The sequence below is a fragment of the Oncorhynchus clarkii genome, chromosome 7 (assembly GCF_045791955.1).
Source record: "Oncorhynchus clarkii lewisi isolate Uvic-CL-2024 chromosome 7, UVic_Ocla_1.0, whole genome shotgun sequence".
NCBI classification, from domain to species: Eukaryota; Metazoa; Chordata; class Actinopteri; order Salmoniformes; family Salmonidae; genus Oncorhynchus; species Oncorhynchus clarkii.
The window spans coordinates 26,484,579-26,500,282 of NC_092153.1; the positions used below are offsets into that span (position 1 = coordinate 26,484,579).

The 15,704-nt window shown below is 43.2% G+C and overlaps 1 protein-coding gene across 2 annotated transcripts in view; it reads right to left on the reverse strand.

The window, feature by feature from the left end:
• The window catches only part of LOC139413128 (neural cell adhesion molecule 2-like), a 384,436-nt gene that overhangs the window by 122,343 nt on the left and 246,389 nt on the right, over positions 1-15,704 (reverse strand). The window lies entirely within an intron of this gene.

Below are 15,704 nucleotides of genomic sequence, written 5' to 3' on the forward strand. Positions count from 1 at the left end.
TGAACTTTGCGACCTTTTGCCACATTTCAGGCTTCAAACATAAAGATATAAAACTGTATTTTTTTGTGAAGAATCAACAACAAGTGGGACACAATCATGAAGTGGAATGACATTTATTGGATATTTCAAACTTTTTTAACAAATCAAAAACTGAAAAATTGGGCGTGCAAAATTATTCAGCCCCTTTACTTTCAGTGCAGCAAACTCTCTCCAGAAGTTCAGTGAGGATCTCTGAATGATCCAATGTTGACCTAAATGACTAATGATGATAAATACAATCCACCTGTGTGTAATCAAGTCTCCGTATAAATGCACCTGCACTGTGATAGTCTCAGAGGTCCGTTAAAAGCGCAGAGAGCATCATGAAGAACAAGGAACACACCAGGCAGGTCCGAGATACTGTTGTGAAGAAGTTTAAAGCCGGATTTGGATACAAAAAGATTTCCCAAGCTTTAAACATCCCAAGGAGCACTGTGCAAGCGATAATATTGAAATGAAGGAGTATCAGACCACTGCAAATCTACCAAGACCTGGCCGTCCCTCTAAACTTTCAGCTCATACAAGGAGAAGACTGATCAGAGATGCAGCCAAGAGGCCCATGATCACTCTGGATGAACTGCAGAGATCTACAGCTGAGGTGGGAGACTCTGTCCATAGGACAACAATCAGTCATATATTGCACAATTCTGGCCTTTATGGAAGAGTGGCAAGAAGAAAGACATTTCTTAAAGATATCCATAAAAAGTGTTGTTTAAAGTTTGCCACAAGCCACCTGGGAGACACACCAAACATGTGGAAGAAGGTGCTCTGGTCAGATGAAACCAAAATTGAACTTTTTGGCAACAATGCAAAACGTTATGTTTGGCGTAAAAGCAACACAGCTCATCACACTGAACACACCATCCCCACTGTCAAACATGGTTTGGGCCTGCTTTTCTTCAGCAGGAACAGGGAAGATGGTTAAAATTGATGGGAAGATGGATGGAGCCAAATACAGGACCATTCTGGAAGAAAACCTGATGGAGTCTGCAAAAGACCTGAGACTGGGACGGAGATTTGTCTTACAACAAGACAATGATCCAAAACATAATAACACAAAATCTACAATGGAATGGTTCAAAAATAAACATATCCAGGTGTTAGAATGGCCAAGTCAAAGTCCAGACTTGAATCCAATCGAGAATCTGTGGAAAGAACTGAAAACTGCTGTTCACAAATGCTCTCCATCCAACCTCACTGAGCTCGAGCTGTTTTGCAAGGAGGAATGGGAAAAAATGTCAGTCTCTCGATGTGCAAAACTGATAGAGACATACCCCAAGCGACTTACAGCTGTAATCGCAGCAAAAGGTGGCGCTACAAAGTATTAACTTAAGGGGGCTGAATAATTTTGCACGCCCAATTTTTCAGTTTTTGATTTGTTAAAAAAGTTTGAAATATCCAATAAATGTCGTTCCACTTCATGATTGTGTCCTCTTGTTGTTGATTCTTCACAAAAAAATACAGTTTTATATCTTTATGTTTGAAGCCTGAAATGTGGCAAAGGGTCGCAAAGTTCAAGGGGGCCGAATACTTTCGCAAGGCACTGTATATTTTCCTCTATCATTGTCTTTTATTTCAAATTATGTCAGTCAAGCTACATGGATTTGTACCCATTTAGGATATTCAGAATGTTATGAAAACCGACATTGTCTGGCAGTGTCACTTTTGCAATCATCTTCTACTATCATCCCAAATTATAATTGTTGCCAAACCCTCCACAACAAGGAACTGTGCAATCCTCACACAATGGAATGTGAACACATACAAGTACTATTTAATTCATAAGAAGGCCCAATCAACAGGCCAATATAAAAGACCTCAAGCTGCTAAGTCAATCACATACTCCCCCACTCATCTCTCCCTCTTTCCTCAAACAATAGAATAACCCAGATCTCCCACTTCCCCCCCAGTCATAACCCCTTGAGATTTAATTCCTCAACACACCATTGTGTTTGCATGTCACCTCACAGCCTGTGGTCACGCAGTTGAGGAACTTACCCAGAATGTACTTTACTTTCCTTTCCTCTGACGCTGTACAGTAGCTCTGTGTCGAGGGGGCTGCCTGGTGTGTGTGGGTGTGTGTATGTGCGTGTTGTACACCAGCTATGTGATGTCAAAAGGGGGGCGCCTGGAACGCCTTCAAGTCCTCTGTGAAATCACAGGGAATTACAACTGAGCAGTCTCTTTCAGTCTCGCCTCGGGGCACATTTGCACTGTGTGCTCAATTACTGCTAATACACACGCTCTACGCAGGGGTGTTTGTTTAGAATGCCAAGCAATGGAAGTAACGGAGCCTGTTACAGAATGGGACTACTGTAGGAATATAATGCAAAACAAATCCTATGCAATATATTGGGCGGTCGATTGGGCACCCTTGTCAATCAATTAATGTACTGGTAGGGAAGAAAGAGAGCAGGTGACTGATGCTCGGACACATCTGTCTGCCCATCCATCCATCCATCTCACTCCTCGTCCCGTCACCATGGCATCCATTCCTCTGGACACGACAGTGGTGGCTCTTGTCACCAAACCATGTCCAATCGTCCTGACATATCAGCTCATGTACGGTCCCAGGCAGAACGAGCTCTCTTTCCTTCCCTCTCGCGCCATCCCTCGATGCATTGCTCACCCACTGCTTTTCCCAATTTCCCTCTCCTTTCTTTAAGCCTCTTATACCGCACGCTGGCCTCGTGGAGATGGAGAGAGAGAGACCAGCCTCTATTTGCTTGGTCTACGATAAATGGACTCATACGCACACAAGCGCGCGAGCATAGACCCACAGACAGACACACACGCGCAAGCACAAACACACACAGGGCTGTCTAGCCTTTTGGGGGCCCTAAGCAAAACGTGTAAATTAATCCCTGCAATTCAAAACATTTTGTTATGACTTATGCCATGTTAATATGATATCTAAGTGATAATGATTTACAATATCAGGTTAGGGCCCCTGGTATAATCTACAGTACTATTCTTAACTATCAATAGCACAGTGCATTCGGGAAAGTATTCAGACCCCTTGACTTTTTCCACATTTTGTAACAAACATTTTGTCACAAACATTTTGTCACAAAAAAAATAATAATCTAAAATCAATCTACACACAATACCCCATTATGACAAAGCAAAAACGTTTGGCACATTTATAAAAAATACAAAACTGAAATATTACATTTACATAAGTATTCAGACCCTTTACTCAGTACTTTGTTGAAGCACCTTTGGCAGCGATTACAGCCTTGAGTCTCCCTGGGTATGATGCTACAAGCTTGGTACACCTTTATTTGGAGAGTTTCTCCCATTCTTGTCTGCAAATCCTCTCTAGCTCTGCCAGGTTGGATGGGGAGCATCGCTGCACAGCTATTTTCAAGTCTCTCCAGATATGTTCGATCAGGTTCAAGTCTGGGCTCTGGCTGGTCCACTCAAGGACATTCAGAGACTTGTTCCGAAGCCACTCCTGCATTGTCTTGGCTGTGTGCTTAGGGTTGTTGTCCTGTTGGAAGGTGAACCTTCGCCCCAGTCTGAAGTCAATAGCGCTCTGGAGCAGGTTTTCAACAAGGATCTCTGTACTTTTCTCCGTTCATCTTTCCCTCGATCCTGACTAGTATCCCAGTCACTGCCGTTGAAAACATCCCCACAGCATGATGCTGGTTTCCTCTGAAACATGACGCTTGGCATTCAGGCAAAATAGTTCAATCTGGGTTTCATCAAACTGGAGAATACTGTTTCTCATGGTCTGAGAGTCTTTAGGTGCCTTTTGGAAAAGTCCAAGCGGTCTGTCATGTGCCTTTTACTGAGGAGTGGCTTCTGTCTGGCCACTCTAACATAAAGGCCTGGTTGGTGGAGTGCTGCATAGATGCTGGTTCTTCTGGAAGGTTCTCCCATCTCAACATAGGAATTCCGGAGCTCTGTCTGGGTGACCATCGGGTTCTTGGTCACCTCCCTGACAAAAGCCCTTGTCCCCCAATTGCTCAGTTTGGGTTAGGGTTAGTCTTCCAAACTTCTTCCATTTAAGAATGATGGAGGCCACTGTGTTATTGGGGACCTTCAATGCTGCAGACATTTCTTGGTACCCTTCCCAGGTCTGTGCCTTGACACAATTCCGTCTCGGAGCTCTACTGACTAATTCCTCTAATTCCTTTGACCTCATGGCTTGGTTTTTGCTCTGACATGCACTGTCAACTACGAGACCTTATATAGTCAGGTGTGTGCCTACCAAATCATATCCAATCAATTGAATTTACCACAGATGGACTCCAATCAAGTTGTAGAAACATCTCAATGATGATCACTGGAAACATGATGCTCCAGAGCTCAAGTCCGAGTCTCATAGCAAAGTGTCTGAATACTTATGTGTTTAAGGTATCTGTTTTACATTTTTTATAAATTTGCAAACATTTTAAAAACCTGTTTTTGCCTCATCATTATGGGTTAGTGTGGGTAGATTGATGAGGATTATTTTAATTTTAACTCATTTTAGAATCAATCAATCAAATGTATTTATAAAGCCCTTCTTACATCAGCTGATATCTCAAAGTGCTGTACAGAAACCCAGCCTAAAACCCCAAACAGCAAGCAATGCAGGTGTAGAAGCACAGTGGCTAGGAAAAACTCCCTAGAAAGGCCAGAACCTAGGAAGCAACCTAGAGAGGAACCAGGCTATGAGGGGTGGCCAGTCCTCTTCTGGCTGTGCCGGGTGGAGATTATAACAGGGCCAAGATGTTCAAATGTTCATAGATGACCAGCAGGGTTAAATAATAATAATAATCAATCACAGGTAGGACGTCTGATGAACAGGTCAGGGTTCCATAGCCACAGAAACTGGAGCAGCAGCACTGCCAGGTGTTGTTACGTGACAGAATAAGGCTGTGTCGTAATACAATGTGGAGAAAGCCAAGGGGTCTGACTTCTTTCCGAATGCACTGTTAGTTGAGACCCTGGCTGAGTTTCTTTGGTTGGAGGCACCCTAGTGGCAGAGGGCCCAAAGCGACCACTTAAGTCGCTTATGCCTGGAACTGGCACACACACACACACACACACACACACACACACACACACACACACACACACACACACACACACACACACACACTTCACGGTCCAGTAACATACTGTGGATGTCGGATTACTTTCTGAACATTCTGAGTTTAATATTCAAGGAGAGTATCACTCCCTTTGTCCATAGTTATGGTGTGGGTCAATTGACATGCTTTGTCTGAGAGGCCCCATATATCCAAGTGCATGTGGTTGCTGTGTGTGTATGGCTGCCCTTCAAAATGCTATCTGTCTCTATTTGGAGGTTTTAATCCTGGAGCGTGACCTTGGGTTACCAGCTCCGGACAATAAACTGTCTTTCACCGCACACACACACACACAAACAACAACTAGAGAAATTAACACTTCAACAAACAGTCAATTGTCCTTGAAGAGAACAAATGTATGTCCACAGAAACACACACAAGCAACAAACACTCCAACAGTTAATGTCTTTGAACAACGTCCACCAAACTTCACAGTGGGAATACAGCATTTGCAGTCATACATGGAAGCATTTTGCCATTGATTCAGTCAATCTTGATGAATAGATGTGCAACAGGTCAAGTACATGTCATGGTTCCACCTGTCACCAGAGGACTTCCCCAGGACATTGTCTTGGATCGTGGGCCCCAGTTCATCGCACAGTATTGGAAAGCCTTCTGCTCCCTGTTGGGGGAGTCAGTGAGTCTTTCCTCGGCATTCCACCCACAGACGGAGCGGGCCAACGAGGAGCTGGAGAAGTTCCTCCACTGTTTTTTCTCCACCCAGGCCAGCAACTGGAGCAAGTTCCTTGTCTGGGCGGAGTATGTTCACAACTCACTGCCAAACCCGTCCACTGAACTGTCGCCGTTCGAGTGCCCGTTCGGGTTTGCACCCAGAAATGTTCTGTAAGCACGAAAAGCTTATTTCTCTCAAATGTAATGAGCATTTCTCCTTTGCCAAGATAAGAGTGTATCCAATATGGCGTAGCAGTGAAGACGTGTTTGTTTGTCCTCTCGTGTACTTTTGTATTTTTCGTATTTTTTGTATATATATTTCAATTTATTTTCAATCTCTTTTAGATTTTTAATTCGATTATACCTTCCGGTAACCTGCCTCACCCAATGTGATACGGAATCGCTATTATTTTCAAATTTAGAACACATTCAAGAACCTCCAGAAGCTAACCAGCTAATTAGCTACAAGCTATTTAGTCATTGTTAGCCACTGCTAGCAGCTTTTACCTTCTGCACAGATACCAGTTCAGTTTTTAGCCTGGATAATACTCGCTAGTCTACCAGTATCGGACTGTCTCTCCACAACAACGCCGGATTCCTGCCGTAATCCCTGGACCACTACTTCTGATCTTCACAGCTAGCTAGCTATCTAGCTAGCTCACAGCTAGCTTGCACTCACCGTGGCACCCAGTACCGAAGCTATTCCTGAGGCCCACCTCCCGGCCTACTCAGCTGTTCACCCGAACCCCACTCATACACGGCTAGAGACCAATACTCCACCGGATCCTTGCTGTAAACTCTGGACCTCGGCACTGGATCACCGTTGCTACCGATTGGCTATAGTGGCTAACGCCACTGCCACGAAGCTAACACCAGTTAGCCGTGAGCCATCCCAGCGCATCTCCCGGCTAGCGAACTAAATTCTACAATACCTCTTTCGCCATCTGGCTTGGATTCTCTGTCGACACGGCGCCCCGCCGCACCACCACAACTGGTCTGCCGACGAATACTCCATCCGCTGTGCCTTCAACCGGCCTCTGTCGGAGCAGACGCTCCTACTAGCCCCGGGCTACTAACATTAAACGCTGTGTCGCTAGCGTAGTGACGGCTCCCCTGTTCCATCTACTGCTGCCCCCTGGACACTATGATCACTTGGCTACATAGCTGATGCCTGCTGGACTGTCCATTAATCACGGTACTCCATTCTGTTAATTTATCTTTTATCTGTCGGCCCCAGCCGTGAACTCAGGCTCTCTGTGTAGTTAATCCAACCCTCTCTGCCTAGTCATCGCCATTTTACCTGCTGTTGTTGTGTTAGCTAATTAGCAGTTGTTGTCTCACCTGTTGTTTTAGCTAGCTCTCCCATTCAACACCTGCGATTACTTTATGCCTCGCTCTACGTCTCTCTCAAATGTCAATATGCCTTGTATACTGTTGTCCAGGTTAGTTATCATTGTTTTAGTTTACAATGGAGCCCCTAGTTCCACTCTTCATACCTCTGATACCTCCTTTGTCCCATCTCCCACACATGTGGTGACCTCACCCATTACAACCAGCATGTCCAGAGATACAACCTCTCTTATCATCACCCAGTGCCTGGGCTTACCTCCGCTGTACCCGCACCCCACCATACCCCTGTCTGCGCATTATGCCCTGAATATACTCTACCACGCCCAGTAATCTGCTCCTTTTATTCTTTGTCCCCAACGCTCTAGGCGACCAGTTTTGATAGCCTTTAGCCACACCCGCATCCTACTCCTCCTCTGTTCCACTGGTGATGTGGAGGTAAACCCAGGCCCTGCATGTCCCCACCCTCATTTGTTGACATCTGTGATCGAAAAAGCCTTGGTTTCATGCATGTCAACATCAGAAGCCTCCTCCCTAAGTTTGTTTTACTCACTGCTCTAACACACTCTGCCAACCCGGATGTCCTTGCCGTGTCTGAATCCTGGCTTAGGAAGGCCACCAAAAATTCTGAGATTTCCATACCCAACTATAACATTTTCCGTCAAGATAGAACTGCCAAAAGGGGAGGAGTTGCAGTCCACTGCAGAGATAGCCTGCAAAGTAATGTTATACTTTCCAGGTCCATACCCAAACAGTTCGAACTTCTAATTTAAAAAATGAATCTCTCCAGAAATAAGTCTCTCACTGTTGCCACCTGCTACCGACCCCCCTCAGCTCCCAGCTGTGCCCTGGACACCATTTGTGAATTAATCGCCCCCCCATCTAGCTTCAGAGTTTGTTCTGTTAGGTGACCTAAACTGGGATATGCTCGGGCCGACTCTTTTCTCTGTATATATCAATGATGTTGCTCTTGCTGCGGGCGATTCCCTAATCCACCTCTACGCAGACGACACCATTCTGTATACTTCTGGCCCTTCCTTGGACACTGTGCTATCTAACCTCCAAATGAGCTTCAATGCCATACAACACTCCTTCCGTGGCCTCCAACTGCTCTTAAACACTAGTAAAACCAAATGCATGCTTTTCAACCGTTCACTGCCTGCACCCGCACGCCCGACTACCATCACCACCCTGGATGGTTCCAACCTAGAATATGTGGACATCTATAAGTACCTATGTGTCTGGCTAGTCTGTAAACTCTCCTTCCAGACTCATATCAAACATCTCCAATCTAAATTCAAATCTAGAGTCGGCTTTCTATTCCGCAACAAAGCCTCCTTCACTCACGTCGCCAAACTTACCCTAGTAAAACTGACCTTCCCACCGATCCTCAACATCGACAAAGTAATCTACAAAATAGCACCTTATACCACCCACCACTGCGAACTGTATGCTCTAGTCGGCTGGCCCTCTTGTTAACAAACTATAGTTTTGGCAAGTCGGTTAGGACATCTACTTTCAGCATCACACAAGTCATTTTTCCCACAATTGCTTACAGACAGACTATTTAACTTATAATTCATTGTATCACAATTCCAGTGGGTCAGAAGTTTACATACACTAAGTTGACTGGGCCTTTACAAATTCCAGAAAATGATGGCAAGGCTTTAGAAGCTTCTGATAGGATAATTTACATACTTTTAGTCAATTGGAGGTGTACCTGTGGATGTATTTCAAGGCCTACCTTCAAACTCAGTGCCTCTTTGCTTGACATCATTGGAAAATCTAAAGAAATTAGCCAGGTCCTCTGAAAAACAATTTGTAGACCTCGACAATTTCCAAATGCCTGAAGGTACCATGTTCATCTGTACAAACAATAGTACGCAAGTATAAACACCATCAGACCCTGCAGCCGTCATACCGCTCAGGAAGGAGACGTGTTCTGTCTCCTAGAGATGAACGTACTTTGGTGCGAAAAGTGCAAATCAATCCCAGAACAACAGCAAAGGACCTTGTCAATATGCTGGAGGAAACAGGTACAAAAGCATCTATATCCATAGTAAAACTGGTCCTATATCGACATAACCTGAAAGGCCGCTCAGCAAGGAAGAAGCCACTGCTCCAAAATCCCCATAAAAAAATTGACTATGGTTTGCAACTGCACATGGGGACAAAGATCGTACTTTTTGGAGAAATGTCCTCTGGTCTGATGAAAAAAATATATAACTGTTTGGCCAAAATGACCATCGTTATGATTGGAGGAAAAGGGGGAGGCTTGAAAACCGAAGAACACCATCCCAACCGTGAAGCACGGGGTGGCAGCATCATGTTGTGGGGGTGCTTTGCTGGAGGAGGGACTGGTGCACTTCATAAAATAGATGGCATCATGAGGCATGAAAATGATGTGGATATATTGAAGCAACATCTCAAGACATCAGTCAGGAAGTTAATGCTTGGTCGCAAATGTCACGACTTCCGCCAAAGTCGGGTCCTCTCCTTGTTCGGGCGGCGCTCGGCGGTCGGCATCGCCAGTCTTTTAGCCATCATCGATCCACTTTTCATTTTCCATGTGTTTTGTCTTGTTTTTCCTCACACCTGGTTTCAATTCCCTCAATTACTTGTTGTATATTTAACCCTCTGTTCCCCCCATGTCTTTGTGAGGGATTGTTTATTGTAAGTGCATGTGCACGTTTTCTCTGGTGCACGACGGGTTTTGTACCCATTTGTTTGTTGTTCTGGTTTCCGGTGGTTTTATGAATAAAACTGCTCCGTTGATTACCCAGTTTTGCTCTCCTGCGCCTGACTTCTCTGCCGCCAGTTATGCACTCCTTTATGGCAAATGGGTCTTCAAAATGGACAATGACCCCAAGCAGACTTCCAAAGTTGTAGCACAATGGCTTAAAGATAACAAAGTCAAAGTATTGGAGTGGCCATCACAAAGCCCTGACCTCAATCCCATAGAAAATGTGTGGTCAGAACTGAAAAACCTGTGCGAGCAAGGAGGCCTACAAACCTGACTCAGTTACACCAGCTCTGTCAGCAGGAATGGGCCAAAATTCACCCAACTTATTGTGGGAAGCTTGTGAAATGCTACCCAAAACGTTTGACCCAAGTTAAACAATTTAAAGGCAATGCTATCAAATACTAATTAAACTTCTGCCCCACTGGGAATGTGATGAAAGAAATAAAAGCTGAAATAAATAATTATTTAGACTATTATTCTGACACTTTAAAATCAAGTGGTGATCCTAACTGACCTAAGACAGGGATTTTTATGTCAGTTATTAAATGTCAGAATTAAATGTCAGGAATTGTGAAAAACTGAGTTTAAAATGTATTTGGCTAAGGTGTATGTAAACCTCCGACTTGAACTGCGTACAGACCATAGTCCGGTAGAACTGTGGAAAATAAAAAATAAGTAAATAATGAAAGCAATAGCACCTATTAGCAGGATGTCCATTTGGGTTTTTCAATTAATGCCTTGCAATCACTTATTTCAGCCATCAAAATGGTTTTCTATTCACCCAGGATGATGGGGTGATGGGGGGGAACACGGGCATTGAGAGACACACATTCACGATTGTGACCATTGTGACCTCTACAGAGTTGTCGGTGCCCCCAACACCTCCCCATTCACAAGCCAATTTCTATAACATATTGTCTGAAAACTGTTGTGTCATACTGCGATAGAGAAAAATAGAGAGTAATCACATTGGTTCCAGTATTGTCCTATGTATTTATAGAAATGCATTAGCTAAAATGCGGGACATGCCCCGGTAAACATAGGTAGGAGATAACGTCCTCAAAATTGGCTCTTTCAAAATATAAATGAGATTAGGATTGGAAAATACAGTGGGGCATTGTAACAATGCACTCTCTGTTTTATTTCCTCGGTCTACCCCTTTTTCTCCATTTTGTTCTCTATCTCCTCCCACTCATTCTATTTTCCTCTCTTGTTCTCTTTCTAAGACTCAGTCATTCTATAACCTACTGTATCTCTTTTCCGCTTCCTCTCTTGTTAACTCTCTCTTGCTGACAATTTTTCTCTCTTGCTCTCTCTCTCTCGTTACTGATTTTCACTCTCTCTTGTTAACTAGGCCAGTATTTCTTGGCCTCTCTTTCTCGCTCCCTCTCTAGTTGACTCTCTCCTCCTATTTCTTGGTTCGTTGTCTTTTTTACATTTATTTACATTTTTTACTTTGTTTTTCAGGAACACAAAGAAAGTACAAATAAACTAAAAGAACCAAAAAGATTGAGGTGCTCGATTGTCAATCACTTCTATCTCCCTTAAGAAATAGTGTCAAACTTGTAGGTATCTGTAAAAAATCTTGTTTATCCATGCCATGTTTTTCACTTAGGTCCTGGAAGTTCTCTAAGTCCCCATTCCTTATAATTGTACTGAAGGATATGACGCCTTTCTGCGTCCACTGCTATCCTGAAATGCTGGGGTCGTATGCGGGCCAACTCAGCTGTTTGACCTCTCTGTCTAAATGACTTTGCTTAACTACCCTAAACCATGTCTTAAGAGAGAAATGAATCCACTGATTTTGTCTGTTGTATATTTCTATTACCATGTCCTTATTTCCCAAAACTGACTGTATGGGTATCTCTGTCAAAGTAGTCTCGATGTCTTTCCATTTGGATTCATATTCAGAATTGCACTAACACACCAGATGTCTCAATTGGGCTGACACAAAATAATATTTTAGGTTTGGTAAAGCCATACCCCCATTGTTTTTTTGGTAATTGTAATGTTGTATATGTAATGCTTGGTCTTACTGTTCCAGATAAACCTTGATATCCGTTTATTCCATTCCCTAAACTGTTTAGGTGGGATTTCTATGGGCAGTGATTGGAACAAATACAGTAACCTCAGCAGGATGTTCATTTCTATTGATTCAATTCTACTACTAAGATCCAAGGGAAGTGAATTCCACCTGTCCAGGTCATCATTTTCTTGATGTGATCGTAATTCGTGTCATAAAGTTTGGGTGAATCTTTCGGTAAATTTACCCCAATAAATTGAATGGAGGAAGGGGTCCACAGGAAGTGACACCGACTCTTCAGCTCTTCCTGTGGGGTATAATTATATACTAGGGCTTGGGTCTTGTGTACGTTGAGCACATACCCGGAGTATGTTCCAAATGTTTGTAGAACATCCATCAATCTTGGTACACTTGAACCTGGGTCTTTAAGGAATAACAGAACGGCATCAGCATACATGCATATCTTATGTTCACTGCCTCTTATTGTTACTCCCTCTAAAGATGGGCCCTGTCTTATTGCCTGTGCTAATGGCTCAATGTACAAGGAGAAAAGGTTACAGCGTTATCTTGCCCCTCGCTCTAATTTTATTGTTTGTGACAAATGTCCATTTATCTTTATTCTAGTAGTCGGCAGGTAGCCTAGTGGTTAGAGCGTTTGGCCAGTAACATAAAGGTTGCTGGATCGAATCCCTGGGCTGACAAGGTCACAGATCTGTCGTTCTGTCTTTGAACAAGGCCACTGTTTCCTTGTAGGCCGTCATTGTAAATAAGAATTTGTTCTTAATTGACTTCACTAGTTAAATAAAAAACAATGTTTTGCAAACCAAATCTTTCCATAACTTGGAATAGACAATCCCATTTTTATCAAATGCTTTTTTCAGCAGCTAGACTGATTAATATAGCACTCTTATTCTGAGTAATGTGGTCCATAACATGTAGTGTTCTCCTTATGTTGTCCTGTGTCTGCCTATTTTGTATGAAACCAGTTTGATCCCCGTCAGTCAAATCTGGGATTATGTCTTCCATTCTTTTGGCTATTATTGATGCATATAGTTTATAATCCCTGCTAAGAATTGCAATAGGTCTATATTCCTTCTTATCTTTACCCTTCTTTTGGGATTACAAATATGATGGCTTCTCTCCACTTCTCTCCACGATGGTGGAAGACGCCCCCCTCCCACAGAGTCCAGTAAAACAGGCCTGAAGTAGGTGTGTTAGTTGGTCTTAGTTGTTCTCTGAAGGCTTTGAACCATTCTGAAGGGAAGCCATCAGTGCCTGGAGATTTGTTTACTTTTAGATTAGAAATGGCATTATTCATTTATTTATTCAGTAGTTATTTCTGAAGTAAGTCTATCATTCTGCTTCGCCCCAATCGAGTGGAGATCAAGTGAGTTCAACTAACACCTCTACTTCAGGCCTGTTTTACTGAACTCTGTGGGAAGGGTGGGGGGGGGGGGGGGGGCGCGTCTTCCACCAACTTCCTGTTTTACCTTTTGAATCTCTCGTGCTATAAAAGGGTATTTGTAATGACTATGATATCGTTCTACGTTTCTTTAATGTTTCCTGTCATTTCAGCAGTTTCTGTGCTTTAACATTTTTCTTGAGAGATGATGTGGCTATGATCTTCCCTCTAATAACTGCCTTAGCTGCATCCCACAATATAGCAACAGACTTGCCTGTTATCATTATTCTCCAGATAGACGTTCAATTCTGTCTTTATTGATTCCTTGAATGCTGGATCATTCAGCATGCTTGTATTAAGCCTCCATAGAGTATTTCTTGGTTTGCTATCAAGGTGTAGAGTAAAGTAAACTGCATTATGATCTGATAAGTCGCTCTGCCCGATCCTACAATCCTTAAACTTCTGTCAATGCAGATCGCATTGTACATGAAAAAGTAGTCTAACCTGGAGTATTCAGTGTGGCGGGATGAGTAAAAAAGTATATTCCCTATCTGTCATGTGGATGTCACACCATACATCAAGCAGTCCTAAATCCTGCAATATCCTATTGATCTTTTTTAGCAACTAGGTTAATTTTCCTATTTAGTGCTGTCCAGTTTTGAGTTTAAAATCGTGTTGAAATAGCCTCCACAGATAAGAGTGCCAGAGGATTCTGTGGCAATTAAATCAAACACCTTCCTGTAGAAGACCATGTCACGACCATGTCACCCGGGGGCGCGTATACAATAAATAATGTAAGTTCTATCTAATGTAAGTTCTATGTTATCCAGTTTACATTTAATAAGTATAAATCTACCCTCCTTGTCTTTGATTTGACCTATTCTACCAAACAAATCAAAATATATTTTAGATTCTTCAAATAGCCACAGGTTGCCTTGATGACTGCTTTGCACAGGCATTTTCTCAACCAGCTTCATGAGGTAATCATCTGGAATGCATATCAATTAACAGGTGTGCCGCCTTAGAAGTTAATTTGTGGAATTGCTTTCCTTCTTAATGTGTTTGAGACAATCAGTTGTGTTGTGACTAGATAGGGGGTATACAGAAGATAGCCCTATTTGGAAAAAGTCCTTATTATGGAAAGAACAGCTCAAATAAGCAAAGAGAAACTACAGTCAATATGGAACATTTCAAGAACTTTGAACATTTCTTCAAGTGCAGTCGCAAAAACCAACAAGCGCTATAATGAAACTGGCTCTCATAAGGACCGCCACAGAAATGGAAGACCCAGAGTTACCTCTGCTGCAGAGGATAAGTTCATTAGAGTTACCAGCCTCAGAAATTGCAGCCCAAATAAATGCTTCACAGAGTTCAAGAAACATACATATCTCAACATCAACTGTTCAGAGGAGACTGCGTGAATCAGGCCTTCATGGTCAAATTGCTGCAAATAAATCACTACTAAAGGACACCAGTAAGAAGAAGAGACTTGAATGGGCCAGGAAACACGAGCAATGGACATTAGACCAGTGGAAATTTGTCCTTTGGTCTGGCGTACAAATCTGAGATTTTTGGTTCCATCTGTCGTTTCTTTGTGAGACATCCTGTGGGTGAACGGATGACCCCCCCGTAAAGCATGGAGGAGGAGGTGTTATGGTGTGAGGGTGCTTTGCTAGGGACTTTCTGTGATTTATTTAGAATTCAAGGCACATTTAATCAGTATGGCTACCACAGCATTCTGCTGCGAAATGCCATGCCATCCCATCTGGTTTGGGCTTAGTGGGACTATCATTTGTTTTTCAACAGGACAATGACCAAAAACACACCTCCAGGCTGTGTAAGGGCTATTTTATCAAGAAGGAGAGTGATGGAGTGCTGCATCAGATGACCTGGCCTCCACAATCCCCCAACCTCAACCCAATTGAGATGGTTTGCGATGAGTCGGACCACAGAGTGAAGGAAAAGCAGCAAGTTCTTAGCATATGTGGGAACTCCTTCAAGACTGTTGGAAAAGCATTCCAGGTGAAGCTGGTTGAGAGAATGCCATGAGTGTGCAAAGCTGTCATCAAAGCAAAGGGTGGCTATTTGAAGAATCTCAAATATAAATGATATTTGGATTTGTTTAACACTTTTTTTGGTTACTACATGATTCCATGTGTTATTTCAGCTCGCAGTAACTAATACGTCTGTTAAATCCGATTCAGTGTCCGCCATCTTCTCTTTGGAAATGGCTGAGTCTCTCTTGGATGTGAATGGCCTCTCGCCGAGGTGATGTCCCTCTTTTTCCGTGACTCTGCTCACTGACAACGATCCAGGGGAAGGCCTGCTCGAGTCAATCCGCCGGTGAGGACGCCTTTCTCCTGGCGGTATACTCCACTGGGATGTCCCTCGACTTCA